Below are 11,061 nucleotides of genomic sequence, written 5' to 3' on the forward strand. Positions count from 1 at the left end.
ACTATTCTTTGTATCTGGTAGTTTCTCAGTAATCCCATTACATAGGAACCTGATAGAGACTACTTACCTCCCTAGCTCCACCCCTACACCCCTTCCTCCTCCTCCACCTCACCCCCAATGTCACATCACGTCTCCCTGAGAACCTTGGGAAAAGGGCAGGGGCGCACCACATGTCTCAGTGCGGCCCGCTGACAGGCACACACCCTAAAGGTTACCCAGAGAGGGGGCTGGGGGGGACACCGGTCACACACAGACGTGCAAGCATGCGCACACTATTTCAAAAATCACTCCCTTGCTTGTCACATGCATGCGTCGGCATACTACATGAGCTCTGTGATCCTCATCCACACACAGTACACTGCAAACAGACACATGCGCACACACACATGTACGCCAAAAGTTTCTGGAAGGGTTGCTGGGCTTGACTGAAGAACAGTGTAGCCAATAATGCCACCTACTGGTAGAATCGGTCTGTAGCATCATGTGAATAGTTAAAGAAAACTGAGTAGCTCATTCCGGGAGGAATTAAACAAATGTATTTGCAGTTTAGTTTCACATGGTATGTTTATTACCAAGGTTGTGTATCAAATTATACCTCCTATTCCCCAAATAGTGCAAAGAAAAAGCAGCACAGTTTATGGAGAATAGGGTGTCATTGCAGATTTATCTCATTTGGCTCCCGAGTGGCACAGCGGTCTAAGGCACTGCATCTCAGGGCAAGACGCGTCACTACAGTCCCTGGTTTGAATCCAGGCTGTATCACATCCGGCCGGGATTGGGAGTCCGATAAGACGGCGCACAATTGGCCCAGCGTCCTTCAGGTTTGGCCAGGGTAGGCCGCCATTGTAAATAAGAATATGTTGTTTACTGACTTGCCTAGTTAGATAAAAAAATATTAAAAAATTCCACCAGTTTCCCACCATCCTGCAGGGTTACTAATTACTAATGTTATTAATTTGCCCACAGTCTGCAAATAGTATTTTACATGTCTTCTTAGGCAAAAGAGTCATCATTACATTTGGTAATGGATGGTAGAGAGACTGGTGTGAAGTGAAGCCTCCTGGGAGGCTGAAAGGCTCAGGCCGAGAAGGAAGCAAGGAGATAGAATTGCGGAACTGAAGAAAGATGAGCTGAATTGACATAATTAAACATTTGTCATTCTCATTGAAAGCAAGCAAGCTGTTCTATGTGTGCTATTTCTATGCTTCCTGTTCTTAGGTTTAGTTTGTGTCTTTTACTTTCAGTTTTGTACACCAGCTTCAAACAGCAGAAAATACAATATTTTGGGTTATGGAAAATATATTTCACAGTGGTTTAGATGGTGCAATTATTCTCTATACTATACTTGCTTGTTTTGTCACATAAACTTGAATTAGGCGAACTATTAGAATTTTAGCAACCAGGACATGGCAGGGCGATTTCTGCGACATTGAAACAACGACATTGAAACAAGTTAATACCATACATTGAAACAAGTTAATACCATACATTGAAACAAGTTAATACCATACATTGTCTGTCTTCCCATGTGCTTGTCATATTATGACATATTATGTCAAGCACATGGGAAGACAGGCAATGTTATATATAAGCATCACAAACGCAAACTACATCATCCCAACATGAGCAGCAGCCTCAGTACAGTAACAATAGCTGAGCACAGAACATCATGTCAGGCTTTTACATCACACTAAGCACTTTTGAACCATAAAGAGAAATGGGAGGCTTCAGAGGTGCTGTCTTAAAGCTTAGTGATCCACACAATATCTGCAAGCAGCCCTCTCCTCTCCCTGAGGACAGAGAGAAAAATAAATAGTGGGGTTAAGCCCATACCGATAAAACGTGAGACTATCAAAATTAATACAACATGCCCCAAAAACGATATGTTATTACACCATTACTTAACATTACTACATGTCAGATGCACGGACAAAAAAGAAAGAAAATTGACTGGAAACCAGGTGGTTTGAGCTCCAAATTGTGTTGACTGGAAACAGGGTTGTTTAAGCTCCAAATTGTGTTGACTGGAAACCGGGTGGTTTAAGCTCCAAGTTGTGTTGACTGTAAACCGGGTGGTTTAAGCTCCAAATTGGGTTGACTGTAAACCGGGTGGTTTAAGCTCCAAATTGTGTTGACTGTAAACCGGGTGGTTTAAGCTCCAAATTGTGTTGACTGTAAACCGGGTGGTTTAAGCTCCAAATTGTGTTGACTGTAAACCGGGTGGTTTAAGCTCCAAATTGTGTTGACTGTAAACCGGGTGGTTTAAGCTCCAAATTGTGTTGACTGGAAACCGGGTGGATTAAGCTCCAAATTGTGTTGACTGGAAACCGGGTGGTTTAGCTCCAAATTATGTTGACTGGAAACCGGGTGGTTTAAGCTCCAAATTGTGTTGACTGGAAACCGGGTGGTTTAAGCTCCAAATTGTGTTGACTGTAAACCGGGTGGTTTAAAAACCTCTTAGAGCTACCCCCCTACTTTTTAACATTTCCACCTGAAGACATACCCAAATCTAACAGCCTGTAGCTCAGGCACAGAACCAAGGATATGCATTTTCTTGGTACCATTTTGAAAGAAAACACTCTGAAGTTTGTGTAAATGTGAATTGAATGTAGGAGAATATAACACAATAGATCTGGTTTAGATAATACAATGAAAAAACTGTGAAAGAAAATGTTCAGTTAGAATAGTTTCACATATGAGCCCTGTATCAACAGGTATAATAAACAGATATATATATATATATAGAATACAGGGAACATAGGGTTGAATATATTATTATAGGCCTGCTAGATCTACTGTCTCATTTATATTATGACATTTCAGCTAGATATACTGTCTCTATTATATTATGACAGACCAGCTAGATCTACTGTCTTTATTATATTACAACAGACCAGCTGTATCTACTGTCTCCATTTCACTTTGGCCATTGTTATGGGCCTGCCCTCCCCTCAACAGCCTCAAATAGGCTATTCCATTTCACAAATAATATTTTATATTATTAATTTCAAACAACGGCATTAGCATGAGAAGAACTTACCAGTCCAAAACGATGTCCTCTCCATTCAAAAAATATTCCTCCATTTGGGAATCACTAAATGAATCGTCCCGATCAATTTCTTCTAAAATTGTGTGTACATCTATATATCTAGACTTAGATTTAGCTTTCTCTGACTTAGTCGCCATACTGATTGATATATAAACAGCTGAAGATGCACTTTACCAAAACAACGCTGTGCGCAACATGCATTGCTCCTTCCGGTATGAAACTTCAATGGCGAATGACCCTCTTTACGCCGGAGTTTACTACATGGGTTGGTCTTCCAACACATAAACATTACATATTGCCGTTTACCTCAGCTCATTGGCTATCTACCCAGCTAGATTTCAAGACGATCAGTGGTCATTGGGTTAAAATACAGTCAATCAACGAACCAGCGGGCAAATCATTGGTGCACAATGATGTCATTACTTGTTGTCTTCAAATCGGTTTCTTTCAGTCAATACGTCGCACAAAATGACCCATCAGGTTTGGTGGTATTACAAACAAACCAGTTGATTGCAATGAAACCAAACATGACTGGAAAAGTCACGTTCTGCGTGTGTATTTATCTCGAGTGTGTCATCGAAAATGGAATGAGACGGAATTCACAACACAAGCGGTTCACAAAATGTTTTGTGTTAGGCTATAAAAATGGATTTTATCAAACAATAGACTATTCATTGTGTAACAATGAGCAATGGCATTGCAAACAGAGGAAGATTATCAAAGGTAAACTATTTATTTTATTACAGTTTGTGATTTTGTTACGCCTGTGCTGGTTGAAATAGTTGTTTTTTCTGGGGCTCTATCCTCAGATAATCACATCATAATCTTTCGCAGTAAATCCTTTTTTAAATCTGACAATGCAGTTGGATTAGCAAGATTCTAGCCTTTCAAAACATGTGAGACACTTGCATTTTCATGAATGTTTAATATGACTATTTATGTAGTTGTCGAATTTCATCCCGCTACCGGGGTCCGTGCTTTGACTGGAAACTGGTCGGTATTTGCTCCAAATTGCGACAAGAACAATTTTGTCAAGGCAGATATGAGCGGCGAGACGCTCACAGACAAGGCGAAGATGAGTGGCCGAGACCAAGGCCTGTGTGGACAACAGTGGATGCATCATTCCAGGCAGCAAGTGTTGGATGCTGAAATTATTTTGTGATTGGACTAATGTGCGCTGGTAGCCTACAGGAGCGCCGTTCTTAAGTGATTGTTTGACAATCAGATGAAAACATTATGACTGGTTGTGTTTATGCCACATTAAAAGGCATAGGCGGTGTGTCTGTCACAAGGTGGATAAGTGGGTGGTAGGGCTGGTGTGATCAGACACACCTGCAGTAAGCTAGCTAATCAGACAGGTAGCTGGGGATTGGCTGTAATTTCCTTTAAAAGCCCTGTGTTTTGTGGTGTTCGGTGCTGATTCCTGTAAATCCACCATGGCTACTCCCGCCTCCAGTAGTTGATATAGAAGTGTTGGAGAGGCTACAGTAAGATACGGAGGGTGTTGATCCATCTGATTTTTTAAGAGACGTCTGGATACTGTGTATCAGGATTTTATGGCCTTCATGGCCTTGGTTCAAAAGATCCAAGGACAGGACGCACTGTGTCAGTATTTGAAGTGGAGGAACGTGGGTTCGCAATCAGGAAACGTATTACAGATCATCTGGCTGTATATACAGCTGAGATGATGGCCATACTGTTGACCTTGCAGTGGGTGGAGGAAGTTAAACCAGAAAGAGTAGTCATTTGCTCTGATTCATGTTCAGTGTTAATGGGTCTCCAGTCCTTTAGGTCACGTAGTAGACAAGATCTGCTTTATGTGGTGCTACAAACCCATGGCAGGATTAAATAAATGGGTATACAGATAAGATTTACTTTGGTCCCAGCCCATGTGAGGGTGGAGGGGAACGAGGCAGTTGATGTACTGGCTAAACAAGCACTTAGAAGTGGAAAGTTTCAATGAGCAAGGCAGAGGCAGAAATCCTGACATGGACAGTGATGGTGCAGAGATGGCAGGAGCAGTGGAATAGAAATACTAAGGGACGACAGGAAGGGACAGAAGAGAGGTTATTTTTTACAAGATTAAGGATGGAACACAGCCAGTTGAATAGGACCTTAAATGTGATAGGAAAGCATCCAACAGGAAAGTGTGATTATTGACAGGAAACAGAGACTGTGGAACATGTGTTGATGCAGTGTGAGCAGTATCAGAGGGAAAGAGAGAGGCTGAGATCTAGTATGAGGGAGAAGGGGATACAGGACATTAGTTTAAAGAGTATATTGATAGAACGTCATTAGATATAGTCTCAAATATTTTCTTTTTTAAGAGCAACGGAGCTGGCGGGTAGTATTTAGTGTCTCTCTGGCCCACAAGTCCAGTACAGTAGCTGACGGTAATGCACCATGACTTTGAATGCCAACCGCAGATAAACCCCACTGAAGAAGTGTTCGGGGCTGGGTGTTCCCTCCATGGCGATTGGTCACTTATGTTTGTGGGGGCGGCAGGTATCCTTTGTGGCTAGAGCGTTGGGCCAGTAACCAAAATGTTGCTGGTTTCTTAACTGACTTGCCTAGTTAAATAAAAAAAGTGTACTTGTCGTGGGTGTTTGCTGTGATTGCACTGGACCAGTGTCTGCGGGACAAGAAGTCTTACAGGAGAATTTGAGTGAGGAAGTGGGTGGCTGCGCTGACAACAAACGGGCTGTGGAGTTGCGTGGTGATCCTAGAGCAGAGGACTGAGAGGCATTGATACAACGCACATCTAGGAGCACTGGCTCCACCAAGTAAGGGCCGTGATTCTTCCTGTGTTCCCCTTACACTACTCTTTCTCTCTGGGCTGTTTAGTCACGCCACTTGTCGGCAGGTTTCCCTGCCACGCATCGTTCTCTCGTTTAGCACCGCCAATCACTCAGACTCAGCGTGTTCCCGATCAGGGAGCAGCTCTGGATCTGGAAACGCAATACAGAGATGTTTATTTTATTTAGTGGGCATATGGTTCTATCCGTGCCCTAGAAATCGAGAACCTATCTCCACCCCTTCTATATGTTGCCTTGTCTGTCTTTCCCCACCCTATTTTGTCCCATAGCAGTAGAGTCCGTCAGATGGGTTGGCAGAGTAGAACAGGGACAAGTGTGGGTCAGAGTGAGATTGTAGTGAGATTGTAGTGCACCAGAGTGAGATTGTAGTGCCTTTCACCATATTATTTGCAGTGCCTTCCCGTATTATTTTAGTTTTATTTGACCTTTGTTTAACTAGGTAGGCAAGTTGAGAACAAGTTCTCATTTACAACTGCGACCTGGCCAAGATAAAGCAAAGCAGTTAGACACATACAACAGAGTTACACATGGAGTAAAACAAACATGCAATCAATAATACAGTAGCAAAAGTCTATATACAATGTGAGTAAATGAGGTGAGATAAGGGAGGTAAAGGCAATAAAAAGGCCAAGGTGGCGAAGTAAATACAATATAGAAATTAAAAACACTTGTAGATTTGCAGTAGGTGAATGTGCAAAGTAGAAAGTAGAAATACTGGGATGCAAGGGAGCTAAATAAATAAATAAATACAGTAGGGGATGAGGTTATTTATAGATGGGCTATGTACAGGTGCAGTAATCTGTGAGCTGCTCTGACAGCTGGTGCTTAAAGCTGGTGAGGGAGATAAGTGTTTCCAGTTTCAGAGATTTTTGTACTTTGTTCCAGTCATTGGCAGCAGAGAACTGGAAGGAGAGGCAGCCAAAGGAGGAATTGGCCCTGGGGGTGACCAGTGAAATATACCTGCTGGAGCGCGTGTTACGGGTGGGTGCTGCTATGGTGACCAGCGTGCTGAGATAAAGTTGGGACTTAGCTAGCAGGGTCTTGTAGATGACCTGGAACCAGTGGGTTTGGCAACCAGTATGAAGCGAGGGCCAGCCAACAAGAGCGTACAGGTCGCAGTGGTGGGTAGTATGTGGGGCTTTGGTGACGAAACGGATGGCACTGTGATAGACTGCATCCAATTTGTTGAGTAGGGTGTTGGAGGCTATTTTGTAAATGACATCACCGAAGTCGATAACAGAGTAACAGAGACTCACCAGCAGCAAGAGCAACATCATTGATGTATACAGAGAAAAGAGTTGGCCCAAGGATTGAACCCTGTGGCACCCCCATAGAGGCTGCCAGAAGCCCAGACAACAGGCCCTCCAATTTGACACACTGAACTCTAACGGAAAAGTAGTTGGTGAACCAGGCGAGGCAATCATTTGAGAAACCGAGGCTGTTGAGTCTGCTGATGAGGATGTGGTGATAGACAGAGTCGAAAGCCTTGGCCAAGTCAATGAATACGGCTGTGCAGTATTGTTTCTTATCGATGGCGGTTAAGATATCGTTTAGGACCTTGAGCGTGGCTAAGGTGCACCCATCACCAGCTCTGAAACCAGATTGCATAGTGGAGAAGGTACGATGGGATTCGAAATGGTCCGTAATCTCTTTGCTAACTTGACTTTCGAAGACCTTAGAAAGGCAGGGTAGGATAGATATAGGTCTGTAGCAATTTGGGTCAAGAGTGTCCCCCCCTTTGAAGAGGGGGATGGCCGCAGCTGCTTTCCTATCTTTGGGAATCTCAGACGACATGAAAGAGAGGTTGAACAGGCTAGTAATAGGGGTTGCAACAATTTTGGCAGATAATTTTAGAAAGAAAGGGTCAAGATTGTCTAGCCCTGCTGATTTGTAGGGGTCCAGATTTTGCAGCTCTTTCAGAACATCACCTGACTGGATTTGGGAGAAGGAGAAATGGGGAAGGCTTGGGCGAGTTGCTGTGGGGGGTGCAGTGCTGTTGAGGTGGAAAGCATGGCCAGCCGTAGAAAAATGCTTATTGAAATTCTCAATTATAGTGGAGTTATTGTTGGTGACAGAGTTTCCTAACCTCAGTGCAGTGGGCAGCTGGGAGGAAGTGCTCTTATTCTCCATGGACTTTACAGTGTCCCAGAACTTTGAGTTTGTGTTGCAATTTCTGCTTGAAAAAGCTTCATGTACATGTCTTGTTGCAGTGCCATATCAGAATCATTCAGTGTGGTTTGTTGCAGTGTCACTTCTGCATTCCTGATATTTTCCTGAGGGAGTCAGGGTAAGGGTAACCTCTACCTGGGTGGAGGCTTTATTGTCAAAAAGCCTGGGAAATCTTGGAGTCTGCGGGAGGTGTGGCAATGGGGGGTCTGATCCATTTTATCCAATGAATTTAAAATAAAACATTGAGCATATTTACCTGTCCTGGTCTTCTGTGTTGGTTGTTTGCTGGAAAACATTAAATCCTGTGGTGGGTGGAGTTAAAAGGGGGTCACACTAAACTGTGACATATCCATAAGGCTAGGGGAAGCTAAGCTTTACCCAAAGTAAATTGATTTGGCAAATTATATAGCCCACTTAGCTTCCTCCAGTCTATACATACATACAATTCATAATGGGCTGGTACACCAGAAAGCATCATTTGGCCACAAGATCAATGGCTTAAAAAAAATATAGCCTACAGTCAGAAAGGCCCGCAATTAGGGCAGTGTGAGCAGCAAATACCAAATAGATTGAGTTGCAACTATGTGAAAAGAGACCCAGCCAGGCATCTCAGTACTAAATACAATCCTGATTTATTTACTGCTGTAAAGAGATGGCAATGAAAAGACTCCATTCTGTCTTATCAAAATTCTCAACTTAATTGAGCAAACATCTTATTGGCACCAGTGGAGAACATTTGCCATATCCCTGGTGAGTGTGCATATTCACTGTCTATCATTAGGTCAGTACCACTTTTTGTCTTTGGACAATTTCCTCCACGTTAGGTGGATGTCATATTGTATTATGGATCACAGAAGGTAAGCAGTGTCAGCAGAGTAGGCTACCCTGTAATTTTCAGGGGGTATTAAAGCTGTTTCTAATGTCTCCATGCATATAAAGTGTAGTAGAATTGCATGAATTACGTTTATAAAAGGCCTACAATAATTGTCTTTTAGGCCTATAGCTTAGTCTACAGAGTGTGAAGGAAATTTTACTTTGAAGAAATGTTAATCTTGTCTTTGTTTATGACACCAATCATTGGTTCCTGCCTGTGCCTGGTAAAGATATGAGGGGGAGGACGTCATGACCACCTCCTTAGGACCATCTGGCAGAACGCCTAGAATGTTGTTTTAAGTTAAGATAGGAGATGGTGCCAGACACATGCCAGAACCAACCCTCCTTTCTTTTGAAAATAATCAAATAAAATAAAAATATGTAACGTGTCTGTAACCAGTATATAATGGAACTAACGGGACTGCCCCAAGGGAGCTCCTGATCAACATGGTACATGGTGCATTGAGTGGGGTAGAACCTCTCCAGCGCGTTGACAAACAATGATTCACTTAATATTGACTGAGTGTCCCATGTGTAGAATTTCCACAACAATTTGGCATTACAAACAAGATTATTGATTCTGCCTGCGTAGCTTTCCAGTCTGGGTCTGTGAGGGAAAATCGGTGGGGCATTTTATTAAGGGAGGGAAAGTTCGTCTGAACAAAAGCCTGAGACCCGCCCAGACCCTTACTGTGAGTTGCCCAGGAGGAGACACGTCATCTATGAACAAAAGAGGGACATGTCTTCTGAATTACAGTAAGTTAATTTAAATGAATCTGTATAAAAAATAAATGAATTAAAGTAAGGCGAGTAATTTATAAATTAGGGCTATTCACTAGTCTTATGAGAAGACTAGAGTAAGGGCTTAACGGTACCATGGAAAGCCCTGCTGACAGCTGTCTATAGGCATTCATAAAAAGTTTCTACATGGTCTGTAACCACTACAAATAACACATGCAGATGGGTAATAAGGGAGATTACCGAGTGCGGTTGGGAATAGTACTAAGTGGATGTGAAAGTTGTTAATGTGAGATATGACATTTTAAGCTGATTGCAATTTGGATATTAAGCTGATTGCAAATTGGATATTAAGCTGATTGCAATTTGGGTATTAAGCTGATTGCAATTCAGCTAGTAATTACTGGGTGAATGAGCGCTGTCAGGGGAATAGCTCCAGTGTGAAAGATAAGTGTGTGAAAGAGGATTATTGAGTGTGTGAACGAATGGATACCCCAACCAGTCCTGTGTGAGCAGGGTTTTTCGATCTATAATGTTATCTAGGGGTTCTGTCCACCACCGTCCATCAATCTATAGGTAGTGGGCACTGAAAGGAGAAGCCATTGAAACGTTTGTGAGGGTAACAGCTGAGATGGGTAAGAGCTGAACAATGAAGTTCATTGATGACCCCGGACACCTTGAACATGATATCTCTCAGACTGCTGCGCTGTGGTTATTGCTGCGATGTGGATGTGAATAACTAAAGATTCATAACATTATATAGGGTTTCTGTATGGAGATATGAAAGAATATTATTTCCAAATATGCTGTTAAATAGAACACTAGTGAATATTTTAACCGGTGTATGAATAGAACACTGGTGTTGAGGAGGAATTTGATGTAACACAAATATATAATGGGTTACTAGAGATCTGATTAAGTAACAATAGAACAAAAATATATAATATACAACTTTTACACCCACACGTAGATGTACGTAATTGGTGTAAAAAGTGTTCTGAGCTGTTCAGAGTGGTCTCTTTATGGATAATTTGATTAAGATAAGGTTAAAGCGTCATACAGGACTTGACTTACCCTTAACCAATAAAACTATAAATGCCCATGAGATTTCCTCCACCCTGATAATACATTTTGAAATAAACCCCATACCCTGTTGAATAGAAGAATTGATTTTCTGTTAACTAAACTTAAGGCTGCAATGTATTATACTCCCGATTCCGTTGATATATCAAAATATGACGTTTTAAACCAATTTGTGAGTAGGCAAAATTAAATTGCATCTGGACTGATAGACAGTGCCAACCCAGTTAATACATGTTGATCCCTCCAAAGCATTATATATTAGTCTTAACCTCTTTGGGCTAGAGGGCAGTATTCGGTAGTTCGGATGACTGATGTGTCCAAAGTAAACTGCCT

The sequence above is a fragment of the Oncorhynchus tshawytscha genome, linkage group LG25 (genome assembly GCF_018296145.1).
Source record: "Oncorhynchus tshawytscha isolate Ot180627B linkage group LG25, Otsh_v2.0, whole genome shotgun sequence".
NCBI classification, from domain to species: Eukaryota; Metazoa; Chordata; class Actinopteri; order Salmoniformes; family Salmonidae; genus Oncorhynchus; species Oncorhynchus tshawytscha.